At 42.5% G+C, this 6,317-nt stretch overlaps 1 protein-coding gene across 1 annotated transcript in view; it reads left to right on the top strand.

Annotated features, from left to right (window-relative positions):
* Positions 1 to 4,140: 4,140 nt before the first annotated feature.
* Positions 4,141 to 6,317, top strand: part of CC2D2A (coiled-coil and C2 domain containing 2A) — a 1,114,036-nt gene continuing 1,111,859 nt past the window's right edge. Inside the window, exons 1-2 of the mRNA XM_087963696.1 lie at positions 4,141 to 4,384; positions 5,214 to 5,266. The gene's annotated coding sequence lies outside the window, so the exon portion shown is untranslated. The remainder of the gene's footprint in view (positions 4,385 to 5,213; positions 5,267 to 6,317) is intronic.

Consider the following 6,317-nt stretch of genomic DNA (forward strand, 5'->3'; position numbering starts at 1 on the left):
GGGGGGGGGGGGGGGGGGGGGGGGTTTTTTTTTTTTTTTTGGTTGGGGCGCCGGGGTGGGTTTTGGGGTGGTTGGGTGGGGTGCTTTGTTTGGTTTGGGGTGGGTTGTGGGGGTGTGTGTTTTTTTTTTTTTTTTTTTTTTTTTTTTTTTTTTTTTTTTTTTTTTTTTTTGGGGTTGTTTTTTGTTTTTTTTTTTTTTTTTTTTTTTTTGAATATGGGAGAAAATAAGGGAGCAGCATTATATGAAAATATCAGTCTGATTATCGACAACAGAGACATTTACATACCCAAATGTTTTTAAAATGGAACATATTATTAGATATAATAAAATTTTAAATGAAAAGGGTGAACTCAAAACAAAGCAAAAATTAGATGAACAAGGGATGAATAGAAATTGGTATACATTTTTGCAGATACATTCAAGATATGAAAAAGATAGTAAGATAGATGGGTTCCATAAAGAATTGACTGAATTAGATAAAATCTGAACAGGCACTGAAGAGAAGATGATTAAAAAATTATATGGTTATTTACTAGGAGTGAAATTAGAAGAAGAGCAAGTTAAAGAAACAATGATTGCCTGGACAAAACTGGAAAAATGAGAAAATTCCGATAGAGGAAACGATTAAGAAAATAATGGAATGTGCAGAAATGAGTAGATTAACAATGGCAATTAGAGAACAGGAAGAAAAAGAGTATTAAAAGATTTGGGATTATTCTATGAATGGCTAGAAAGATTAAGAAATTGAAGTATGTTGTAATAGTAATAATATATCACAACTGATTATTTCTAATAAGTAATAATATGAACATAACTTAGTAAGTATTGAGATGTGTTTTTGAAAGATAGCCTAGAAATAAATTAAACTTTAATGATAATATAATAATGTAATATGATATAGAATGTTGATTAGAATAAACTATGAATATAACTTAATAAGAACTGTATATCAATATTAGCATGTGCACAAGATATATATATCCAACCGATACACTGTAAAATTGAAAGATGGTTTTATTTGTTGTTTTTGTTATAATTTTTTTTTTAAAAAGTCTGCCTTTTTTTGTTGCCATTTGGTTTAGCCAGAGACCTCACAGAATCCAGAGAATGGTGAATCCAGCCACCCTCGAGAAGCCAGTTCCCAGGGGGTCAGCCTGGCCTGATCCTGGCTCAACTGACCTTCACCTTCCCCAGTGAAGTGAGTGTGGCTGCCGAGAGTTGGATTTCCTCCTCATTCCACTCAGCACAGAGGAGATCACGCTTAAGCCACCCTCGCCAGTCCCGATCTACCAGACTGACAGCTCAAGCCATGATCACTGTCAGCCAGCCATTGGGGCCCCTAGACCAGGCCAGCCTGGGATTGCGACAAGGAGCCATGGGCCTACCAAAGCCAAGCAACCTGCCTTGCCAGCCACCTCTCAGGCTGCCACTGGTGGACCAAATCTCTCCCAGATGGGCATACTACCCCGGCCAGGGGTAGATCCAATGCCAATGGGTGCCAGCACCCATGCCCCAGCTGGCTCCAGTTCCACCACCGCTGCCCCTCCTCACACACATCAGAGTTACTTTTGATGGAAGTCCTAGAAAGTTGGCATACTTCTTGAACTGGACCTGGTCCCACCTCAATAGCTATGGAGGTCAGTACCAATCCGATCAAGAGATCATAAGACCAACAAACGGAAATAGAATAACTGAATTCACTCATTTAGTCAGAAGTGATACTGAGTGGACATATTAAAACAAAATTATAATACAACATGAACAAAAATCTGTCATTGCAGAAATTTACACAGGTTTTCTTTGTTGATGGTCTTGCTCTATATTTTTCCTACTGGGACAACATAGCTTTTGTCAGGACTTCTGGTTAGCCATTTTACATTTTTCTTATTTTAGTATAATTTGTAAACAAAGTGTGTGGTCCAGGATGTAATAACACACTATCTCTCCTTTTTCAGTTTTTAGTTTGGATTCCCAGGGGTACCTCACTTGGCTTTCTTGTTGATTAACCGTCCTCTCTTCTCATCCTGTTTAAATGCATGCCTGTTTATAGCTACTGCATTCCTTGCATCAAACACACCATTATCCATGTCCTCTTCTTAAAGGGTCATTTTTGGATGGCAGAGTAATTTAATATACACATGAGAATTCTCCCTTGAACTCAACTGGTTGCTCAATGTCAAACTTTGATCGGACTGTAGCATCTAGTTGCATTTCAACAGATGGTATGCTGATCATGTTTCCTCACTGAGCATTCAAGATTTTGGTGGTAATTTAAAGAAGAAGAATGCTCACAGAAGTACAGTGTAAATTGTGTACTATTGGATAAAGTATTATTAACTCTTCATCATCCATTTAGGATCACCATTTTTTTTACATTACACCTAAATGCATCCTAAACACAAAGACATGGAATCACATTTCTGGAGTGAGTTTGCCACAGAGCAAAAATTATTATCAAAGTCCACCTTTTTCTTTGTTGCCATTTGGTTTGGTTATTTTGCCAAGAAACTGATTGAATTGTTAACTGAATCACTGTTTGCTTGGAAACTTGTTTACCTTGAAAGTGTCTAAGGATACAGGAACACCCAATCTAAGGGGTAATGAGATGCTACCATCAGATTATCCACTAAACAACAAGTAACATGTGCAATTCTCTGTAAGAGAACCAGAGACCAGTTTTTTAAAAAACCATTATAAAAAACCAGAAATGGCTGTGACAAACTTCCTTGGCTCTTAGACTTTTCAGTGTGGCAGCTTGAAAATACCCAAGGAAGACAATTTGGTTGCTTCCAACTATGCTCTGCACGGGTTGCCCTTGAAAAGCATCCAGACACTCCAATTAGTTCAAAATGCAGTGGCCGGGATGCACGTGGTTTTGTGCAGATCCAGGTGTCCACATGTGTCACCTCTCTTGCAGGAGTTGCATTGGCTGCTGATTTGCTTCTGGGGTGCAATTCAAGGTGCTGGTTGTCCTTTAAAGCCCTACATGGCTTGGGACCAGGTTATCTGAAGGACCAATCTTCCTGGTTATCTAACTTATAGCAGGGAGGCAGGGAATGTTCTTTGTCCCATTTCCTAATGAGATACAACCGGTGGGACCCAGGAGAAGGGCTTCACCACGATGGCTCCCTCCCTTTGGAACATGATCCCCATAGAGATTAGACTGGCCCCGGCTTTGATACTCTTTTACAAGGTCCTGAAGACCTGTTTTTTCCAACCAGCCTGGGCAACCCAGAGCAGGATGAAACTCATCAAGTGCTTATTTGAGTGCTTATTGTTGCCATAGGGAAAGGGGGAAGGGGTTATTGTTTTTACTCTTTTTATATTGGGATTTTTCACTGTTTGTAAGCCGACTAGAATCACTGAAAGTGAGTGGGCGGCCATATAAATTCTCTAAATAAATAAATAATCTAGACTGGACCATGTCTGTGAACGACAGGTGGAAACCTACCATTGTCTCCACGTCTTTGAAAGCCCTAATTCAAAGCAGCCCAATGTGGAACAGCTTTGCAGCTCAAGGCAGATATTAAGCTAGGTGGGGATCTTTCCCCACAGGGTACACAGCCATAGTTCTGCCAATTGTCTTGCCAACTGAGCATGTGTTCACTTCTAGACAAGTGCTGCTCCCGGATCCTGCATCTCTCTGTGTATGCTTCTTCTCTGCAAACAGCAGGTGGGGCAATGCTGGCTAGGTGTAGATCTTATCTAGAGGGGTAGGTTTAAGGCATTCAGTAATAATTCTGCTAGCTTCATTTAGAGCAATATCTACCCTCCCAGCATATGCTGATTTATACCAGACTGGGCAGCCATATTTGCCTGCTAAGAAACAAAGAGCTAGAGCTGTTGTCTTAAGAATCCCTGGTTTGGCACCCCAGGCAGAGCTCATTCATTTTCTAAATATGTTTATTTTGTCTACTGATCTTCAGTTTAGTGCTAGTACAGTTCTGCTTATATGTTAGGGCCCTATCTAGAGTGACCCCTAAATATTAAGGGCTGTGACAAGATTCCAATAACTTTGTCAAATACCTTACTGAAATCCAAGTGTACTATATCCACAGCATTTTGAGCCACGTTGGCGCAGTGGTTAGAATGCAGTACTGCAGGCTACTTCTATCTTGGATATAGGATCCAAGATGGTGCTGTCGACGGCAGCCTCAGTGAAATGCTTTCTAATGTTTTTTTTATTCTTTATTATTCTCTGCAATTCACTACTGATTTCATACAAGACCATCTGCTAAGAATTGGGCAATGTTTCTTTAAGGAGCAGCTTTCTGATTCCTCCCCCCGCCCCTTGCAAATGCGGAGGAGATTCTAACTAATTCCCCAGTGCTATGGATTACAACAAACAAAGGAAAGAAGCGGCAGCTCTGAAAAAGGAGATGAGGTAAAAGAGCAGGAATTTTGAATAAACTAAGGAATGGGGGGAACCCTCTCCCTTCAATCTTTCTGATTAATTTGCGCTCACTTGCTAACAAGATGGATGAAATACTCCTCAAAATGACACTATAGAGCACTGCACACTAGAACTAGACACGGGGACAGTTTTTCCACGAACGCCATCACTCTGCTAAACAAATAATTCCCTCAACACTGTCCAACTATTTACAAAGTCTGCATTACTATTACTATTAATCTACTCATCACACCTTATCACCCATCCCCTCCCACTTGTGGCTCCACTGTGGCCACAAGCAAGCAGAAGAAGTGGGCCAATGGCCACGCGGAGGGGATGGTGCTGCTGGAGCTGCCATCACGAGGCGAGGCAAGTGTCAGGGCATGTGTGGCCTGGTTATGGGGCCCTGAGATAAGCCATTGTGGGGCTCATAGGACAGCTCCACCATCCCCGGCCTGATGGTGATGACACTAGTGGACCACACAGCCTCCTGGCCCACTGCAAGTAAGTAGAAGAATTTGAAGTGGTACTCACTGCTTTCAAGCAGCTGTTGAGTGGAAAAGCCCAAGGACTCCCTTTACTACCCTATACCTTCCGGGCTGGGTCCGTGGATGTTGTCCCTGGACAAAGAAGGTCCATGCCGGCTGGGTTTGGATCTGCGGGCCCGGTCCTGTGGCAGGGTTGGCTGGGAAACCTTCATGGTCGCCAATTGTTGAAAGGTGTCAAAATGCCTTTCTTTCGAGGATTCGATTTTCCTGCTGGGAGAGCTCCGGCGCAAGGATAGACAACTGCTTGAAAGCTGGTTCTTTTTATTTTTCAGGAAGGCGGGGGACAGCGAGAAGTCTGCGTTCCTGGGCTAGCTAGCTTCTTATGGTAAGTCCCTGGTTTTTTATACCCTTTTCTCCCTTTGTAAGTTGATTTTGTGTGAATGTTTGTGCTTAATGTTTCAAATCCTGTTTGAGTTTGTCTTTATTCCCGCCAGAGGGCAAACTCCACGGGGTGTGGAAGGCAAACTCCGCGGGGTGGCTAGATTGTATTATTGGTTTTCTCTAATCTCTTTTAACTTTAAGATAGTTTTGCATATTTGTTCTGTGGCAATCTCCTGTCTGTCCCTTTTGTAATTTATATTTTGTGTGTTTTGTCTATTTGTTTTGCTTATTTGGTATGTCCTGTGTTTGTAAGGGTTTTCTAAATTATCTTTTTGTTTCCTTTTCTTATTTGTCTAGTTTTCTTATTTACTTAGGCTTTTGTCTATAGGGATTCTTTAATACCTTTTTTATTTGATTCCTTTTCCTATGTAAGTTTGTTTTATGGCTGACCTGATGTTCCCCTTGGGCTTTTCCTGTTTTTGTGACACTACTGTCTTCGTGAAGTTCCCTTTCCACATGAACACATCTGGGACATCATGTCTCGCTCCATCCACCAATGCCACGTGGCACCACAGACTGTCCAGGAGTTGGGAGATGCTTTAGTCCAGGTGTGGGAGGAGATCCCTCAGACCATTTGCCACCTCATCAGGAGCATGCCCAGGTGTTGTAGGAGGGCAACAACCCAGCATCAGGACCGCTACCTCCGCCTTTGTGCAAGGAGGGACAGGAGGAGCATTGCCAGAGCCCTGCAAAATGACCTCCAGCAGGCCACAAATGTGCATGTGGCTGTTCAAACGGTCAGAAACAGACTCCATGAGGGTGGTATGAGGGCCCGACGTCCACAGGTGGGGGTTGTGCTTACAGCCCAACACCGTGCAGGACGTTTGGCATTTGCTAAGAACACCAAGATTGGCAAATTTGCCACTGGCGCCCTGTGCTCTTCACAGATGAAAGCAGGTTCACACTGAGCACATGTGACAAATGTGACAGGGTCTGGAGACGCTGTTGAGAATGTTTTGCTGCCTGCAACATCCTCCAGCATGACCGGTTTGGCA

The sequence above is a fragment of the Notechis scutatus genome, chromosome 4 (genome assembly GCF_049901735.1).
Source record: "Notechis scutatus isolate UNSWTSFEM ecotype Mainland chromosome 4, rNotScu1.2, whole genome shotgun sequence".
NCBI lineage: Eukaryota > Metazoa > Chordata > Lepidosauria > Squamata > Elapidae > Notechis > Notechis scutatus.